The sequence below is a fragment of the Bos grunniens genome, chromosome 8 (genome assembly GCF_055505025.1).
Source record: "Bos grunniens cultivar Pamir isolate PY7600 chromosome 8, Bosgru_T2T1.0, whole genome shotgun sequence".
NCBI classification, from domain to species: Eukaryota; Metazoa; Chordata; class Mammalia; order Artiodactyla; family Bovidae; genus Bos; species Bos grunniens.
Window position 1 is genome coordinate 98,853,765 of NC_141172.1, and position 21,530 is coordinate 98,875,294.

The 21,530-nt window shown below is 43.2% G+C and overlaps 1 protein-coding gene across 3 annotated transcripts in view; it reads left to right on the plus strand.

Moving 5' to 3' along the window:
* Positions 1-21,530, plus strand: part of PALM2AKAP2 (PALM2 and AKAP2 fusion) — a 522,805-nt gene that overhangs the window by 48,806 nt on the left and 452,469 nt on the right. The gene's annotated exons all lie outside the window — the stretch shown is intronic.

Below are 21,530 nucleotides of genomic sequence, written 5' to 3' on the forward strand. Positions count from 1 at the left end.
TGAAGCACCCTCTACATACTCCCCTTCAGCTACTTGATTATAATTTCCACACATCACTCTTTATGTCTGTTTAATCACCTTTTCTAAAATGCACCTTCAACCCTGTGTTCTTGGATGCCATTGTTAGTGGCTCAGGTTCCTTGTTCCCACGGTTATCTTCTCTGCCACCTCCCTTGGCCTTCAGGCAAGCGCTGATGCTCTCGAAAACACTTCTTGAAGCACTGCCCTCCCTTGCATTATCGTGCATCATCCACAACTGTGTGTCACTGTCTTTTCCACTTCCGGGTCATGTCTTAACACTTCCGCCTTTGTGTTTGTACTAGTTCACTCCGGGAGCTTTCACAGGATGTTGAGTGGGACAAATCATTGTTAAATGCTCCACAGAGAATAGTTGGAGCTGGATACCTCCCCATGACTCACCATGATGAGACAAAACTGCTTAGGTAACTAAGTGATATTTGTCCTTTTCCAAATCCAAGAAAATGGTTAAAAGCACAGATTCTTGGATCCAGACCACCCGGGTTTGAATCCTGGCTCTGCCACTGGCAAACTGTATGCCTCTAGTTGAGTTACTTAACCTAGTACTTCAACCTCTCCGTGCCTCTGGTTTCTCATCTGTAACGTACGGATGATAATAGTACCTACCCTATGGGGCAAGTGGATTAAATGAATGCATTATCAAGAACAACAGCAGTATCTTTGTAATTCACCAATCTTTCTGCCTTGCCCCCAGTCCCAGGAGGGGAGTAGTGGGGAGTGACAGTGAAGGAATAAACCATATTTCTCTGCTCACTTCAGATCTCCCCAGCTAAGAGTCAGAGGTGTCCAGGAGAACAGGGTAGGGAGGAGATGAAATTTAAATCACATTTGAAATAGAAATGATTAAGAGACTTGGGCTTTTAATAACGTCTCAGAAAATATCTGGAAAGCTATGAAACCTGTCCAAGATGAAATTAAGAATATTTTTTAAAGGCTTATTGTAATTTTGGAGAAAAAAGATCACTTTTTAAAAACTTTATCAGCTTGATTTCTCAGTAATGATGATGATGATGGCTAACTGCATCAGGATAGGTTTGCTTGGATATCCATAGCAAACAATTAAGCTTGAAAATTTGCTTATTACTTTATGCTCACCGGGATGGCTATATTTAGAAACACAGACAACAAGTATGGAGGAGGATATGAAGAAGCCGTAGTACTCATACATTACTGGTGGGAATGTGAAATGGTGCAGCCACTTTGGAGAACACTTTGGCAGTTTCTCAAAAAAGCTAAACATAGAGTTATCACATGACCAAGCAGCTCTATTCCTGGATATCTACCCGAAAGAAATGAAAACATCTGTCCACACAAAACTTGTCTGCAAATATTCACAGCAACATTATTCATAATAGCCAAAAAGTAAAAACAATCTCAGTGTCCATCAACTGATGAATGTGTAAACAAAATGTGATATCCCTATAATGGAATATTATTCAACCATGAAGAGAATGACATACCGATACATGCTACCATAGGGATGAACCCCAAAAACATTGTGAATGAAGCCAGTCACAAAAGCCTACATGTTGTATAGTTCCATTCATATAAATGGAACCAATTATAGGATGATTATGTTGTACATCTAAAACAATATTTTTGTCAATTATACCAAATTGACAAAATATTTCAAATATTTTGTCAATTTTAAATATTATTTAAAATATAAATTAAAAAAAATGAGGAAATAAACCCAAAAAAAAGATTCTATACCTACTCCCTATTCTCTAGATGCTCAGGCCTCAGAAAGGCATTTATGCTCACATCTCATGCTTCCTTATTCTCTGGCCACATCTCTCACTAACTCTGAACAAGCCCATCTCATGCCAAAAGGTCAAACCCTGTTTTCATTTAGTCTGGCTCAATTTACTGCAGACAGTAGGCCCTTAATAAATCTCTTTAGTCTGGAGACAGACTAAAGACAAAATATTGAATTCACTCCTCCATTGTAAACCCCAGATTCTGTGGCAGCAATGATGTGGGGAACAATAAAATAAGCATCAAGCATCATATGACAAAGTCTATTGGAATGTGATATTCTTGGCAGGAAATCACTTCAGAGTGGAAAATGTTTGCTAAATATAAACACTGCAAAGACATGTGTACCACCAAGACTTTATTATTAGATTCCCAGGGATTTTTATTTAGAAGCTGCAGAACTTGCAAGGCTATACAATTCTTGGAATGGAATTTAGGTTGGCTTTCTGAAATCAATCCAAGGAAGCCTTTCTACACACGAGCATTCTTAGAAAGTCTTTGAATGTCTATTCTTACTTATACTGGTGGCAAAATGTCCCCAAATAAAATCATCATGAGGTTCTGCCTGCTTCCTGCTTTAGATGTACTGGAAATCTTCCCAGGAAACTCAGGGACTTTGTAAATTCTCCTTTGCCTTTCCCATTGCCATTAAGTAGTTGAAAGCTAGGTCTAGGATGGTATTTGTGGTTCTGCCCCCAATTCCAGTGTGGGCACAATTATTTCCTCCACACCAGCAAGTGACTCTTATTCACCAACAGGATGTCTGAGAATTCAACTCAATTCTGACATTATCTATCTGTAACAGCGTCAGATTCTACAAGTTAAGTCCTGTAAGACTGTGCCAGGCGCTAGTTGACAGCCCAGGTTACCACCTGTGCTTCTGACCCACAGTCTATAGATGGGAGGTGTTGTGAACCGTTCTTTGTACTTCAGACACATGTCACAAGTCCAGGTTGTTACCTATTGCTGTTCAGTTGCCAAGTCAGGTCCAACTCTTCACAACCCCTTGGACTGCAGCACGCCAGACTTCCCTGTCCCTTACCATCTTCCAGAGTTTGCCCAAGTTCATGTTCATTGAATCAGTGATACTATCCAACTATCTCATCCTCTGACACCCTCTTCTCCTTCTGCCTTCAATCTGTCCCAGCATCATCAGGGTCTTTTCCGGTGAGTCAACTGTTTGCATCAGGTGGCCAAAGTATTGGAGCTTCAGCTTCAGCATCAGCCCCTCCAAAGAGTGTTCAGTGTTGATTTCCTTCAAGATTGACTGGTTTGATTTCCTAGCTTTCCAGGGGACTTTCAAGAGTCTGCTCCAGTACCATAGTTCAAAAGCATCAATTCTTCAGATGCTCTGCTTTCTTTATTGTCCATTTCTCACATCCGTATATCACTACTGGAAAGACCATAATTCTATCCAACTGGCTATAAATCTGAGGTTCCTATAACCCTCTCCCTGGGTTCAATTAATTTGGTAGAGAAGCTCACAGAGCTCAGAGGAACATTTTACTTACTAGATTACCAGTTTTTTACAGTAGGATATAACTCAGGAACAGGCAACTGGAAGAGATGCACAGGGCAGTGTATGGGGAAACAGTTTGGAGCTTTATTCCCTCTCTTAACACACAATTCTCCCCAAATCTCCAACCCAGAACTTTCTGAATCCCATCCTTTTGGGTTTTTATAAAGGCTTCATTACATAGGCATGATTGAGTAAATCATTGGCCCCTGGCGATTGAACTCAGTCTCCAACCCTCCTCCCTCTTTCTGGATGTACAGGTCAGGAACTGAAAGTTCTAACCCTCTGATCTCACAGTTGAGTTTCCTGGCAATCAACCCCCTCCTTAGGTGACCTGAGGGCTTTCCAAAAGTCATTAACATAATGAAAGACACCTTTCCTCTTTTATCACAGGAAATTCTTAGAAATTTCAGTTTTCGGATCTCTGTGCCAGAAACTGGACAAAGACCAAGTATATATGGTTTTATTATAAATCACAATATCACAGATAGTACGAACCAAAACCAGTCCAGAATTCTGAGCAGGAGAATGCGGAGGACTGGACTACGCATGCCAAAGAGACTGGAAAGCCGGGGAAGCGGGAGGGGCGTGAGCCGGTCGAGTGAGCCTCGTATGACTCCTCTTCCTCCAGTGAGGCCACTGGGGCTCCAAACAGATCTTGACCTTTAGCAGGAGGGACTGAAGGGTCTACAGCCCACGTTCTGAGCCACTGCAACATGGCCTTTCTCTTGCTGGGTCTGGCCCTAACTTTGGGCCCTGAATGTGATACAGTGAGAGTGTCTGGTCAAATTCTCATGTTAGGCCCATGTGAGTGATTGACACCTGCCCCTTCTCTCCTTATGCTCCCTTCCACATGATTTCCCAAGATGACCATCACTCCATTCTTGCTACTATAAGCCTTCAGACTAGTGATCAGCTCTCCTGACTGCTGCTTGCTCCACTGGGTCAGGGTCTATTGTTAAGGCCATGGCTTTTCATCAGTACTGTCCTTCACAACCTCCTGCAAGGTAGAGCCTGTTCTGTTAATGGCCTGTCTTCCCACCATAAGATCCTGCAGGCAGACCTAACTTCAGACCCTGACCATGTGCTGACTCCACCAGGCTCTACTCAGAGAGCTAGCAGGAGCTGTGGATGCTGTCATGGGTTAAAGACTGTTCACCATGACTAGAGAGAATGGGTCAGAATCCTAGCTGAATGGACAGTAGGAATCAGAGAACACACCGAGGAGACCAGGGCATCCATTAGCCCATAGGTGTCTTTGTGTGAAATGGAAAACCACGTCGCTTCTGAGTGGAACAGTTAACAAAAGCTACACTTTCTCCAGATGAATAGAACCTGAAGTGGGTTGATAAAAGTGAAAAGTAAAAGTGTCAGTCACTCAGTCGCATCTGGCTCTTTGCAACCCCATGGACTGTAGCCTGCCAGGTTCCTCTGTCCATGAGATTTCCCAGGAAGGAGTACTGGAGTGGGTTGCCATTCCCTTCTCCAGGGGATGTTCCTGACCCAGAGATAGAACCTGGGTCTGCTGTATTGCAGGCAGATTCTTTACCATCTGAGCCACCAGGGAAGCCATTTTCACTTTTGAAGTGGGTTGATGGTGGTCCTCGAAAAGATACATCCAAGTCCTAACCCCTGATACATGTAGATGTGACCTTATCCTGAACAAGGGTCTTTGCAATATAATTAAGAATCTTGAAATGAAATCATCCTGAATTAACAAGGTGGGCCCCAAGTCCAATGACAGGTATCTTTATAAGAAGAAGAGACTCATGGAGGTGACACAGAGAGAATGCTATATCATGATGGAGGAGGAGATTGGAATTACACAGTTACAAGCGAGGAAGGCCAAGGATCACTGGGAGCCGCCAGAAGCTAGGAGACTGGCATGGAGGGATTCACCCTCAGAGCTTCCAGCAGGAGCCAACCTTGCTGACATCTCTATTTCAGACTTTTAGCCTCCAGAGCAATGAGAGAACAAATCTCCAGGGTTTTAAGTCACCCAGTTTACAGTGATTTGTTGCAGCAGTCCTAAGATATACTCCAGGAATGGGTTCTGCCCATTCCTGGGCAGAATGCAGGCTGCTTTAAACCCCTTCCTGCCCCTCAGCGGTTCCTTTAAAGGCATTTTTTTGGGGGGGGCATTCCCTTTCTGATATTTCATTGTTCAGTTCAGTTCAGTCACTCAGTCATGTCTGACTCTTTGCAACCCCACGGACTGCAGCACCCTGTCCATCACCAACTCCTGGAGCTTACTCAAACTCATGTCCATCAAATTGGTGATGCCATCCAACCATCTCATCCTCTGTTGTCCCCTTCTCCTCCTGTCTTCAGTATTTCCCAGCATCAGGGTCTTTTCCAGTGAGTCAGTTCTTCTCATCAGGTGGCCAAAGTTCCAATGAATATTCAGGGCTAATTCCCTTAGGGTTGACTGGTTTGATCTCCTTGCAGTCCAAGGAACTCTCAAGAGTCTTCTTTAACACCACAGTTCAAAAGCATCAATTCTACAGTGCTAAGCTTTCTTTATTGTCCGACTCACACATCCATACACGACTACTGGAAAAATCATACATATTTCATTGTAGTATATGTATTTCATATACATATTCATTGTAGTATAAAGGAATGCAGCTGATTTCTGAATGTTAATCTTGTATCCTGCTACTTTGCTGAAATCATTTAACAGCTATAGGAGTTTTTCTATATAGTATCATGTCATTTGCATATAGTGACAATTTTACCTCTTCCCTTTGGATAACTATCCCAGTTTGGATAACTTTTATTTCTTTTACTTGTCTGATTTCTATGGCTAGGACTTCAAGACCATGTTGAAGAGAAGTGAGAGTGGGCATCCTTGTCTTATTCAGATTTTAGCAGGAAGGCTTTTAGCTTTTCACCTTTGATTATTATATTGACTGTGGGTTTGTCCAGCCTAGTTTCTTTGAGCATGACACAGGTATGCATTGCACAGCCTCTCACCAAGGCTGTGATGGAGACTGAGGAACCAGAGCCCAAATCTATAGAAAAAATTAAAAAGAGTTTCAGTGTATGGCAGTAGGAAAAGAATGAATTCTGGAGGCAGACAGAAGCCTGGGATTCTGACACTGTCACAAGTTAATAGGACTTTGAGTATCATTTCTTATCCACAAGTTGGGTATGAGAAGGGAGAGGACATTTATTGATTACTTTCTAGGAATTTTTATTCCTCTGACTTCACTGGATAGCTGTCAGCTTTGGACAAAAATCTACAGGGCATGGAGCCCCATCCTTCCTTGTACTAAGTTGCTTCAATCATGTTTGACTGTTTGCAACCCTGTGGACTGTGCCCTGCCAGGCTCCTCTGTCTATGGGATTCCCCAGGCAAGAATACTTGAGTGAGTTGCTATGCCCTCCTCCAGGGGATCTTCCCAACCCAGGGATCAAAACTGCATCTCCTATGGCTTCTACATTGCAGGTGGATTCTTTGCAACTGAACCATTGGGGAAGCCCAATCCTTCCTCAAGAGATACTTATTACTTTTCCTTTTCCCATCTTAGGTAACAGGTATGGGCTTCCCTGGTGGCTCAGATGGTAAAGAATCTGCCTGCAGTGGGGGAGACCTGGGTTCAATCCCTGGGTTGGGAAGATCCCCTGGAGGAGGGCGTGGCAACCCACTCCAGTATTCTTGCCTGGAGAATCCCCATGGACAGAGGAGCCTGGTGGGCTACAGGCTCCATGCATCACAAGGTGTTGGACACAACTGAGCAGCTAAGCATAGCATCCATATTGCAGGAGCAGGAAGGCTGCTTGGATCTATGTCACAGCGTTGCTTCAGCTCAGGAAAGTTTGGGACCTCTTAAATGGCAGTCAGTAGTTTCTGGCCTTGGCTTCTTGGACCTCGCAGGGAGAAAGAGATAAAAGTGCTTTCTAGAGAAGGCGATGGCACCCTACTCCAGTACTCTTGCCTGGAAAATCCCATGGACGGAGCCTGGTAGGCTGCAGTCCATGGGGTTGCTGAGAGTTGGACATGACTGAGCTACTTCACTTTCACTTTTCACTTTCATGCATTGGAGAAGGAAATGGAAACCCACTCTAGTGTTCTTGCCTGGAGAATCCCAGGGATGGGGGAACCTGGTGGGCTGTCATCTATGGGGTCGCACAGAGTTGGACACGACTGAAGTGACTTAGCAGTAGCAGAGAGGGGAGAGAACGAATAAAGCAAGAAGTGCAGTTTATAAATTCTGTTTCCCCAACATGGTCATAATTTGAAATCTACTCTGCATATTTATTTCAGATGTAATACTCTGTACATGCACAATTGATTTAAGACATTCTCCATGATGAGCACAAGCATTTTAACCACATTTGGTTCTCAATAGGAATTCAAGTGGAAAAGTTTTTTTTCTTTTCAATTCCAGTATGCCCTTATTTGGATGTTGTTGCCTTTGCCAGTCAGGGGGAATGCCTTTGTTTTCATTTTAAAAAGGAAAGATGGTGGAGTTAGCCATCATTTAGAGGAGAATTAATTTGCTTTTCCACCAAGTAGAGTCTGTCTGGTTATTCTGAAGCATAGGAATATTCTGAATCTTCTGAATCTGAACAGATTTTGTTGAAATATAATATTAATATGCACTATTGAGAGGATTTTGATGATTTATAAAACTCTTGTGAGTCATGTTTGAGAGAGAGATAGGGAAGAGTCTCCATAGATCAAGTAATGACATGTATGCCACTTGTATATTTTTCATTTGACTATGTTTTTGGTGTTGTGTTAAAGCTGTTTGATAGATAAAGGGAATTGAAGTCTTTAATTTTAGAGGGAGATAATAATTGCAGTGTGACATTGGAGGGTGGTTTGTGAGTCAGAGTTGGGGAATTTGTGAGAGTCCCAAGGTTGGTCCTGAGTGCCCTGGTTATAGAGGTGCTCAGGTGCCCAACATTGCAGTCCTCTGAGTTCAGGGATGACAAGTAGGAGAAAGAGATGGCTGTACCTTGTGTCCCTTTGCAGTCTGCGTTATTAAAGCTTGTGTCCACCGGTGGTGGGGCAAAGTGGGGTGGGCAGAGGAGAGGCCTAGTTGTACATTGTACATCCCTACACTCCCTGCTCATCCCCTGCCCCGCCTCCCACATCAATGTCTAGAGAAATCTGAACATGTTTCTACTGACTTCACCACGACTTTTAATGAGATGGCATTAGACTGTTCAATGGCTAGGGTCTTGCGGTTCTTTCAGAGCAGGGGATAGCAAAATCCTGGCTTTTCTTGTATTTATGTACATACTTATCAATGAAGGCTTATTCCAAATGAGCTATCACTATGGATGTGCCTGTCTTTATGCATGTTTATGCTTGAGTGTGTGTACATATATATGAACAAGTTATGTAACAAGTCAGCTTAAAGGATTAGTTTTGCCTTCTGATCCGACTGATGCATATATGTTAGAACTTTGAACTTGTTCACCCAATAAAGCTGGGGTAATGTAAGAATCTTCTATGTTTTTATGCCCCATTTCAGCATTCTGAGGAACTCTCAGGCAGTTCATTGCTTAAAAGGTAGTTAAATAAAGATGTTAAAGGATTAATTAAATATTAACCACGTGTTATGCCAAAGTTAGTGCCAATACCTACCAACAAAAGAGATTAATCTCTGAGCCTTTCCCTAAACTGCACGCTAAAGCCCAGTCACATCTCAACGTGCTTGTTTGCAGGGAGGCTGTTTTATCTCTCTCCAAGGTGGTATTGATAGACTTATGGAATACGTTTTCTTGTTCTGCAGAAGCTTGTCAGCCCTCCACTGACATGTTTTTGCAAATAATTCAGCTAGTCAGGTCCATCTGGAAACGGTTGTTTTGATACTTTATATCTTTCATGTGACCCCTACAGAATGAATATTGTTTGCAGAAAGACTGAGGCGTCCCAAGGTAGCACTTAATGCCCTGTTGACATTCAGACAAGTCAGCACCTTCCTCTTTGGAAGTTTATGCATTAACGCGAGGAGCCACAGAAGCTTGGGGTGATGGAGTGCTTGCCCCAGAGGGGCTTAGATCTTCTACATCCACCTTCTATTGCTGAGCCATGTCTTCTGTGACTTTCCCCCTGGAGAGTCTCTGCACACAGGAAAGGGATGCTCACCAGTTTTCAAGGCAATCTGTTTCTACTGCGAGGCCACAAGAGCACAAGGAAAGCTCTCCTATGCACAAGGAAAGTGCCTGTGTGACATCTGGTCCTAGTTCTGCTTCCTGAAGCAACAAAGAATAAATCTCATTCCCCAGGATGGACCGTGTGGGCTAGACAGATGGGTAGAGATACTGGGTTTGACCCTGCTCCATCACTTGACTAGCTGGCCAATTTAGTAATTCTCAGAACCTTGGCTTCCTGATTTCTTAGATGAACATTAGAATTCCAATCACCTGGGCTGTTTGTAGGTTTTGGACCACGTAATATATTTTAAACACCCCTCCTGGTGCCTGGCATATCATGAGCATTTAGCAAAAGTTCCTGGTCTGCCTCCTCCTTGGCAGCTCTTCTGACACTTCAAGGCAGCATGTCTGTTTCCCTTTGGTCTCCTCTTTTCCCAGCTGCTAAACTCCAGATCAAAGGGATAGAGTTGGAAGTAGGGACTGGAAAGGAGAAGGGGGCTGGGAAATAGCTAAATCAGTGTTTAGTAAGGTGTTGGCATTGAGAAGGATTATTTTTAGATAGCACTTGGATGATCATTTTACAATTTAAATTTAAATATATCTATTTAAATGATATATCTCATAGTTGTCTTTAATTACAGCAGGCGATACTATTTTTCCTGGTCTGATGGTGATATAACGTTCGCTTTAAAAATAACTTTCAGAGTAAAGGTGATTCAAATACCCTCTCCCCAAAGCTCTTATTATTGCCTTGTGTAGAATCAAATGAATTTTAAAAGAAATCAAAATCTGACTCAAAATCTTATTAGCAGGCCAGTCGGAAAAGACTAGATCATCTATGATTCCAACTATATGATATTCTGGAAAAGGTAAAACTGTGGAGACAGTAAAAAGATCAGTGGTTGTCAGGGATTCAGGTGGAGAGAGGGATGAATAGATGGAGCACAGGGGATTTTTAGGGCAGTGAAACTATTCTGGGTAACACGATAATGGTAGCTCCTCATTATACAGTTGTCAAAGCCCACAGAAGGTACAGTGCAAAGAGTGAACCCTCATGTAGGCTATGGACATTAGTTAATAATGATGTATTAATATTGGCTCATGTCTTATAACAAATGTACCACATTAGTGCAAGATGCTCATCATAAGGGAAACTGGGGGGTGGTAAGTGAAGGGGAAACTGTGCCTTATGTTCACATATGGAAACTGTGCTTTATGCTCGATTTTTCTGTGAGCCTAAAACTTCTCCAAAAAGTCTTTTAATTAAAAGAAAAATCTCATTATCTAGGTAGATCATCAATCTGTTTATTTATTACCATATCTCCATTTCTTGGGAGGATATTTCATGTCAAAGCCAAATTAATCACATTCCGCCCCCACCCCTCCATAATTCCCTGGTGGCTCAATGGTAAAGAAGGTGCCTGCCAATGCAGGAGACACAAGTTTGATCCCTGGGTGGAGAAGATCTCCAGGAGAAGGAAATGGCAGCCCACTCCAGTATTTTTGCCTGGGAAATCTCATGGACAGAGTCCATGGGGTCACAAAAGAGTCAGACACAACTTAGCGACTAAACAAAACAAAAACCAAAACCCAGTTACCACCAACTGCCAACCTCTGAGGTCCTCAGACTCATCTTAGAGGATTTTTGAGTTCTTATTCCTCCTCAATTTACTACATTCAGTTTATTATTAACTCCTACTGTTCCTTCTCACCCTTCTCCACCTTCCCCTCTTCCTCTCTCAGGCCTGTTGAATTTTCACAACTGTTGCCATGGACGAGGAGTGCTCATCACCCCAAGCCTGTGCTACTCTGACAGTCTCTTGGGTGGTCTTCTTATCTATAACTTCTCCATTCTAAGGTTATCCACCAACATCTATTAAAATAATGTGCTAACGTCAATTTCATTCCATTATTCCTCTTCTTGAGAATTTACAAATCTCTGTCCCCAGCTATCCAAACGGATGTTGTGATTAAAGACGTGGATATTTCATGTGCTCACCAGGTCAGAACAGGGACCTCGACACACATCAGCCACTGGCTGATCCAACAAAGATCATTATTAGTTCAGTTCAGTCGCTCAATCATGTCCGACTCTTTGTGACCCCGTGAACCACAGCACGCCAGGCCTCCCTGTCCCTCACCAACTCCCGGAATTTACCCAAACTCATGTCCATTGAGTCGGTCATCCCAGGTCATCCAACCATCTCATCCTCTGTCGTCCCCTTCTCCTCATGCCTTCAATCTTTCCCAACATCAGGGTCTTTTCAAATGAGTCAGCTCTTCACATCAGGTGGCCAAAATATTGGAGTTTCAGCTTCAACATTAGTCCTTCCAATGAACACCCAGGACTGATCTCCTTTAGAATGGACTGGTTGGATCTCCTTGCAGTCCAAGGGACTCTCAAGGGTCTTCTCCAACACCACAGTTCAAAAGCATCAATTCTTTAGCGCTCAGCGTTCTTTACAGTCCAACTCTCAAGGACACAAAGGTGTGTGCCTGTGCCCAGGCTGTCCCTCATCCCCCTCTGCCTGCTGCTGGGAGTGTTGGTGGCTGGCAGCTCTCAGATGGGTCCCTCTCTAAGAATTGCTGTCACCTGAAGACAGCCACCTCTCAAGGCTAGACCACACCTAGTGACTGGTGTCAAGGGAGTTATGTGGGCCCTACCTCTTAGCCTTGAAGCAGGACATTTCAGAAGAGCCATCCAGGCCCCAGAGCCGACTCCCCGATGGCACTGGCTGCCTGTATTGTGACTGCATCACAGTTGAGTCCTCCTCCACTTCCCCACAGCTCTTGCTTCCCCGTGAACCATCCAATAAACTTCCTGCACACAAGTCTCCATCTTGGCACCTGCTTCACGGGGAACCATGTCAATGACAGCATCCAAGGTCAATTAGACTCTTAAGTCTGTGCTGTTCCCCGGACACACACTATCTTTCCGAAACAGGTGGGTGTAGGGGAGAACAGTTGATATTTCTTGAGTACCTTCTAGCTTCCAGGAGCTGTATTAAGTTATTTTGTTTATATAAGTTCTACTTGACATCCACCCTGTGACATAGGGCTGCTTTCTAGATAAGAATACTAAGAATTAAAACAAAGTTGGGAACGTGTAGAAGTGGTCCAGTCACAAAGGTGTTTGGACTTAGGGAAGCCCAGTAAGTTAGCAGGGAGGCAAAATGATAGCTTAGAACATGTATGGCTCAGTACTGAGTTCTTACTTACCCTTTCCTTCCCAGAGACACGTCTGGTACGAGGGGATAGAGGCTGAGTGGGGCCAGGAGGCCTGGGTCGTACTCCCGAGGCCCCAACATCGCTCACTCTTCTTCCACAGAGGAGCCCTCCATCCCAACCCAGCTTCTCTGCTTTCCATCCCTTTCACTCAGTGTAACTCAGCTCAGCCCCTGCCTTTTGTCTGTACCTGCCTTTTGTCTGTGTCTTATTTCTTCTTCAGAAATCCCCATTCATCAGCCCATGCCATTATATCCATTTCAGTTAGTTTAAAAATATGTCTCCTTTGTTTAAAAAACATTATTTTAAGTTTCTTTATTTGGCTGTGCCGGGTCTTAGTTGTGGCACGTGGGATCTTTAGTCGTGGCGTGCGAACTCCGAGTTACAGCATGTGGGGTCTAGTTCCCTGATCAGTATTGGACCTGGGCCCCCTGCACTGAGAGCTCAGAATCTTAGCCACTGGACCAGCAGGGAAGTCCCAGAATATACCTTCTTCTAATGCCACCCCAAGAAAAAGGATTCACCCCTCTTAAGTACTTAAACCCTCAGTGTGGCTATCAATCTGTCATCAATCATATCTTATAGGAGGCTGCCTTTAGAGTTTGGAAAGCTCTTTTCAATGAGTTAAAAATTTGGTTGGGGTCGGGCTCTAATCTCACTTATATCCTGAATTAATCATGAAAAGACACAAGAAGCTAAATACAGTACTGAATATATTATGCTAAAATTCAGATTTGAGGATACTGACTTAGAAGAAAGAGCTCTGTTTTCCTACCCATTTCCCCAAATCTGACTCTGGTGCCTGATACGGGTTTAGACAGAGGGTAGGAAGAGAACAAGAGCCCAGGCTCTGTGTGAGTTCTGTGAGTTCTGGCCAGGTCTGAAAGAGAAGAAGAGACCAGACCAATTTAATCTTGCCAAGCAGGCAGGGAAGCCAGGGCAATGGGGGTAGAGGGGAATCTGAAGTGTTCCTTCAATACTATGTCCTGGGGAGATGGGGGCTGGCCTCTTTCTTCTATGAACATGTGATGAATGGTACCCTCCCATCCATCTCTTGAGCAGAAGTGGATTCTACTGAGTCAACTGGAATGTAAGCTCCCGGAGAGCAGCTCACCTCTTCCTTCACTTCTCCTCTGCCTTTGCTCAGAAGATCAGAAGTACCTCGAACTTGACATCATTGCGTGTCGCTTTTATGTAGCATCAGTGCTCCTTGGAATATCAGACCCCAGAATGCTAATTTTGACCAACTTTGTGGAGCAGATGTTCTCTTCTCTGTTTATTACAACATCTATGGTGCCCATGTGATTTCTACATATTTTTCGGATGCTGCTGGCTCTGGACTTTTCTGCCAGGTTGACTGGAATGGCTAGAACATTTTATCATCTGCAGCTGGGGAATCACTGAACTGTCTGAATATTTTCCTATGTGAGTGATTCTTATGTCAGCCAAGGCAGAACTAAGATTTTAAATAAGCCCAAACTGTTCCATGATGTAATTCTAGGAGTGAGAATTGTGTAAAAATGCGAAAAAGTAAAGCTTTTTTATTGTGATAACTGTCAGAATTCTCTCCCTTATATGTCACATCATCGCCCAGAAAGTCTTAATATGTCCTCCTGTGTTTATAATATTACTGAGGATTAAAAACACATGAAGCAGAGCTCGACTGTGCGTGATTCCCATTTAATCCCCACTGGACTCATGAATTCCACATCAAGATTTATTGTCTGAATACCACTTAATATGTCATAAGTGTTGCCAGGTAAAATCAGGATGCCCACTTACATTTGAATTTCAGATAAACAGCAATTTTTGTTTTAACTAAAAGTATGTCACGTGTTTATACTAAAAAGTTATTTGTTGTTTATCTGAATATTCATGGGCAGTCTGCATTTTTATTTGCTAAATTTGGCAACTGTAGGCTGGCAAAAACCTGGGAAGACCCTTCCTTCCTCCAAGGAGAAAACCGGGTCATGGAGGAAAGTTTTAGAGCAGGGAAGAAAGAGCATTTAAAAAATATTTATTTTATTAAAGTAGAGTTCATTTCATTGAAGATGCCTCCTCTACTCCATTATCCGCTTTTTATTTATTTATTTTTATGGAAGTCTAGTTGATTTACAATGTTGTGTTAATTTCTGTCTCTTATTTTTTAATTTGACTTGTGTTTATTTATTTGTTTCTCTTTGGCTGTGCTGGGTCTTCACTGCCGTGAGGGCTTTTCTTCAGCTGTGGTGAGCAAAGGTTACTTTCTGGTTGTGGTGCGTGGACTTCTCACTGTGGTGGCTTCTCTTGCTGTGGAGCGTGGGCTGCAGGCACGCGGGCTTCAGTAGCGGAGGCGCATGGGTACGGTAGTTGCAATTCTCAGGCTCTAGAGCACAAGCTCAGTAGTTGTGGCCCATGGGCTTAGTTGCTCCATGGCATGTGGGATATTCCCAGACCAAGGATTGAACCCATGTCTCCTGCATTGGCAGGGAAATTCTTTACCACTGAGCCACTAGGGAAGCCCAAGTTGTGTTAATTTCTGCTATTTATTCAGTTATACACACACACACACACACACACACACACACACACATATATATGGCTTCCCTGGTGGCTCAGACGGTAAAGCGTCTGCCTGCGATGAGGGAGACCCAGGTTCGATTCCTGGGTTGGGAAGATCCCCTGGATAAGGAAATGGCAATCCACTCCAGCACTCTTGCCTGGAAAATCCCATGGACGGAGGAACCTGATAGGCTACAGTCCATATATTTGTCCATATTCATATTCTTTTTCATTATAGTTTTTCAAGGATAGTGACTATAGTGCCCTTTGCTACATAATCAGGCCTTGTTTTTTCTCCATTCTATGTGTAATAGTTTGCATGTGCTAATCCCAAATCCCATTCCATTTCCCCCTGATTCTCCCTCCTCCTTGGCAACCACAAGTCAAGAGCATGTTTTTCTTGGTAGTGAAGAAGGTCGAAGTAATATCCCATCAAAATGTGTTCTCCATTTGAAAAACAGAAACAATCTGGGGAGGTGGGTGTGAACAATGGTCTGTGGAAGGTGGAGAATGAGACTGATGGCCCCACATGCATACCTCTAGAAAATCAGTTGGCTGACGTGGACAGCCTGTGTGATCCTGGGTCTATCTCAGGAGTGACCTGAGGCAGCTCATGTCCTGTCTGTGGTCCTGCTGCCCAGGGTCTAGGAGGTGTCCAGTCCAGGAAAACGATGCAAGAGCCATGATCTGAATAGCTCAGGGGATCCTCAGAGAAGAGCCGCAGAATTGCCTTTGCTTGTGACAGGGAGGGGTGCAGGACAGAGAACAGGCTGTGTACCAGATAGCATTTAAAGAAAGCAGCAGAAACAGTTGGAGATGCAGGGCTGGCTGAAACAGGAAAGTACAGGCCAGAAAGGCAGATGAGTCATCATGTAAAGATAGTGCTAGAAGCCATAAAGGTCTTTTCCTTTGAAACACAGAAACAATTCTCAAAAGGTGGGAATAGGCTTTGTAGGCTGTGGGTGATCTCTGGCTGGGCTTAGCGGGAACCTGTCCTAAAAAGGCTTTCACTGAGGAGAGCTCGTAGGTGGAGCAGCCTAAGTTCTCAGCAGAAAGGTCCATGTTTCCTTTCGGTCCAAGGTCTCAATTGATTAATTGCATTTAATGCCTTGTACAAAGTCATAGGAATATATCCAAGTACATTTGGTGCCTCAAAGCTAACAAAGAAGAGAGTTTTGGGGAAATGAATGAGAGATTAAAAGAGAGAAAGGAAAGGAGATAAAAGGAGAGATAGGGAAAGAGAGAAAGAGACCACACAAACACAGCAACATTTTTCACCTTTTGTTGTGCTGATTTGTACACTATGATTGAACATTCTGAAGATGAGTCTTTGCTAGACGTTCTTAGCTTATATTTTTGTATTTAAGTTATATTTTGCTCTCAAAATGTTTGCAATGTGATTTGTTTGCTCAGTCACTCAGTCGTGTCCAACTCTTTGTAACCCCATGGACTATAGCCCACCAGGCTACCCTGTCCATGAGATTTCCCAGGCAAGAACACTGGAGTGGGTCGCCATTTCCTCCTCCAGGGGATCTTCGGGACCCAGGGATCAAACCTGTATCTTCTGCATTGGCAGGTGAATTCTTTACCACTGAGCCACCTGGAAAGCCACTTGCAACGTGATTACCAACTTTATAAGATATTCCTTACTTGTGTTGCTTTCTACTAAATTGATTTATATTATCTCAGGAAAATGTCCCTAAATGCTTCTTAGAGTAACTTATAAATGTACTTCTAAGTACCCAGGTCTTAGGCAATGGAGAGATGCTCCCCTCAGATCCTCGTTTTCCCTTGCCCTTTAAACCTGAACTTTAGCACCCTAGTCCTTGGTATCAGTGTGTGGTCCCTGTTTAAATGGTGTTTTCCTCTCACTTGCTTTTTGTATTGACCACATCTCTATTTACATTCTTCCATGTAAAATAAACTCTCTCAATGATTTTTCACACAGCTAACATCGAAACTGAGGCGGACATGCATTGTTTTGGCAAGGAAAAATATACTACTGGGGAGAAAATAAAAACATTCATTTTCCAAATTCAAGGCTGAGGTCTGGAATTTCATCATCTCATAAAAATAAGCCATTTGAAAATGACTCAATTCATCACTGATTCAGTCTGGAAATTAGATATCAAGGAACAAAGACAATAAAGCTCTGTTAGTTGGCATGAAAAGGGCAGAGTGTGTTTAGTTTAAGTATTTAGGTTAAATAGACCATCATTGGGGGTTTGCAGAAAACTTCAGTTTCAAAGAAGGCTCTGGAGGGTCAGCAAGGTATAGTCCTCAGAGCAGGAGAACACAGGACTGGGCATCTTCTTCCAGCTTTTAGGGCTGATTTGGGTCATCTAAGACAAGTCACTTACCCTCAGGTCTGATGTCTTCACCTGTAAATGAGCGATAGAGTCAGCGCTATGGCCTGAATGTTTGTGTCCCCACAAAATTCATAGATTTAAACCTAATCCCATAGTGATGGTCATAGGAGGTGGTAGGACTTTGGAAGGTGATTAGGTCATGAAGGCAGAGCCAGTTAAATGGGATTATAAAAGTCCCCAAAGAAAGCTCCCTTGCTCCTCTGCCATGTGAGGTTATAGTGAGAAGGCAGCTCTCTATGAGGAAGAAGGATTTTACCAGACACTGAATCTGCCAAAGCTTTGATCTAGGACTTCCCAGATTCTAGAACTGTGAGATGAAATTCTGCTGTTTATAAAGCTACCCAGTCTATGGCATTTTTGTTATAGCATCCTAAATGGAGTAAGAGAGAGCATGAAGGTTTTCCCCTAATTCTCTTTTTTACACACACACACACACACACACACACACACACACACACACATACACACACACACACACCCCTAAACACTAAGGCATTTAAGTAGTAGTATCTGATGATTCAGGATTCCCAAGTAGTGCTAGTGGTAAAAAACCTGCCTGCCGATGCAGGAGACCTAAGAAACACAGGTTTGATCTCTGGGTCAAGAAGATCCCCTGGAGGAGGAAATGGCAACTCACTCCAGTATTTTTGCCTGGGAAATCCGTGGACAGAGGAGCCTGGTGGGCTACAGACCATGGGGTCACAGAGCTGGACATGACACACAGCACATCTGATGATTCACTTGGCATTTAGGTTCTTGCTGTAGGTAAGGCCACCAATACCAATGTTAGCTGTGGTGCTGATGAAATACATAGGTGAGAATGAGCGGAGATTTTGAGGACTGAGGCAAGATCAGTGCATCTGAATCCTCCAGTGAGGAGGTGCACACACAAAACGGAGGTAAACAGAGAAGGATGCTCAAGCCTACGTCACCTGGCCTTAGTGCTCAGCTGCCCAGGGTTCTTCCCAGACGCGCTGAGAGCCAAGAGGATTAATCGCTTGGACATCAACCTCTAACGCAGTCATTCAGGATGTTCTGGACTAGAAAGCAGAGCGTACTGTAGAATGGAGAGTGATGGTTTACACGATGAACATGATAGCTACCAAAAAGAATACTCCTTTCAATTTTTTTTTCTTCCTATTAAAAAAAATCCAGAATGAAGGAAAGTGAAAGTGAAGTCGCTCAGTCGTGTCCGACTCTTTGCAACCCCATGGACTGTAATCTACCAGGCTCCTCCATCCATGGGATTTTCCAGGCAAGAATACTGGAGTGGGTTGCCATTTCCTTCTGCACACTGAAGGAGGAGGAGCATAATTGAAGGGGATGAGACAGTCAATTCAGTTGGTGACACACCAGCTCTGAGGCATTTGAGACATTTGAGTTGAGACATTGAGAGGCTTCCCAGGTGGCCCAGTGGTTAAGAACACACCTTCCAATGAGAAGGCACACACGCTCAGAGATGCTAAATGGATACCCAGGTCTGGAAGGAAGTTGAGGTTAGAGTGCTGGAGGTCATTAGCTTGTACAGATGAGCTTTGAAACAATGGACAAGATTTCTCTGAAAGAATAAGCCAAACATGGACTCAGGGCAACAGTAACTCAGGGGCTGACAAAGAGAAGGAGCTAACAAAATATATTGGGCTCATTTGGGGCTTTTGACAATGTGATTTAATGTCTTTTCATAAGTGAAAAGCATAAGACAAATTGATTTCCAAGTGTAGATATGATTTGTGTTTTGCAATGACATGCATAGATAAAAGCAAGGGCACACACATACGGTGAATTGGTTCATTCATTCATTCACAGTAAATGCATTCATCCTTTCAGTGAATGTTTACTGAGCACCTAGGATGTGCTTGGAATTATTCTAACCACTGAGGATACAACAAGGAACAAAACCAGTCAAGTCTCTTCCTGAGTGGAGTTATGTGTGGCACACTGCATCACACATACACACACATACGTACATACCCCACTAAATAAAGCCTGCTCCCCACAAGGTAGAGCAAAATGTTGTCCAGTCTGTATTTTTTCCTGGGCCAGGATTCTTTATCCTCAAAGGATTGCCTGTCATCACCACCAACATATTGCTTTGGCCTCATTGTTGTATTTGTCTTTTATTCACTTAAAAGGTTAACTGGATGGTTGAATTACAGGATTCTAGCCAAAGTATGCTTCCCATAAAGGAGTTCCCAGCTCATCAGTAAGCTGAGCTGGTTTGGCATCTGTCTTACATTAGTAAGGAGCTGGGCATCTGCAGTCTGAGCTCATACTGCAGAGGCATCAGCAAGACCTTGATCAGCCTTCACACCATCATTGCTGGATGACAGGGGAGCAGCGGAGGTCATGGTTCAAATCTGAGCTGGCAGGTTGTGAGGACAAAGCCTGCAGGGATCACTGTCTGTTAGAAACTCTTTCATTTTAATTCAATGTCAGAATATTCCAACTCCAGGTCTTCCAACCCCAGACAAAGTGAAAGCAAATCTACCTTTTCTCTTTCCACCTTATCATTGCCTCCAGATTTTTTTCTTTTGGTTAAAATTTTCTCAGATAATTAGATCAGGCTTCCCAGATGGCACAGTGGTAAAGAATCTGCCTGCCAATTCAGGAGACAGAGGAGATGTGGGTTTGATCCCTGGGTTGGGAAGATCCCCTGGAGTAGGAAATGGCAACCCATTTTAGTATTCTTATCTGGAAAATTACATGGTCAGAGGTGCCAGGCAGGCTACAGTCCATGGGGGTCACAAATATCAGACACGACTCAGCATGCATGCAATGGAATGCAAGATCTTTTCCACTTCTGGCTAGTATGTTTGGGTCCCCTTTACTAATAAGCCAACTCCGTCTCCAAAATGTGCTATTTCTATTAATGATGCTATCTATCGGTAGCATCTAATCTCTAATCTCTCTGGTTCTTTAATATCCCATCCAGGAAACTTTTTTTCTTCTCTGCCTTTTCTCCATTGTCTGGTAGAGACCTAGCTGAAAGCCTGAATGGTATTGGAGATGGGAAGGAAATAGTCTTTATAGTCAATACTTCAAGTTGACCAAAGCGCTGGCTGTCCTGTCCTTTTTATTAATGAACTTGAAGCAACCCTTGACTCTTTCCTCTTCCATCATCTGTCATATCTAGTTAGTTATATATGAAATCAGATTCTTTAAAAACTGTTTGCACATGCATCCTTCATCCAGTAACTTTCAACAAATCCCTATTACAAATTAGAATCCAATACATTAGTCAACTGTTTGAACCAGTGATGAATACTTTTAGGAACTTATCTTGCAAATATAGTCATAGTCATATTCATGCAAAAACACCTCTTTGCAAAAATTATCATAGCATTATATATAATAGCAAAAGACAGGAAATAACTACACCCATTAATTCAGGACTAATAAATTATTATTCATTCATACAGTAGATTACTGTGCAGGTATGAAACAGGAGATTCTTTATTTACTGATGGCAATGATCTCTAAACTCTACTGTCAAATAGAAAAAGTTAACATTTGTGAAAATGGGTATGTATTCACGTATGTATGTAGTCAGTCAGTTCAGTCATTCAGTCGTGTCCGACTCTTTGCAATCCCATGGACTGCAGCACGCCAGGTTCCCTGTCCATCACCAACTCCCGGAGCTTGCTCGAACTCATGTCCACCAAGTCGGTGATGCCATCCAACCATCTCGTGCTCTCTCGTTACCTTTCTTCCTGCCTTCAATCTTTCCCAGCATTGGGGACTTTTCCAATGAGTCAGTTCTTTGCATCAGGTGGTCAAACTATTGGAGCTTCATCTTCAGCATCAGTCCTTCCATTGAATATTCAGGACTGCTTTCCTTTAGGATTGACTGGTTGGATCTCCATGCAGTCCAGGGGACTCTCAAGAGTCTTTCCCAGCACCACTGTTTGAAAGCATCAATTCTTCGGTGCTCAGCTTTCTTTATGGTCCAACTCTCACATCCATACATC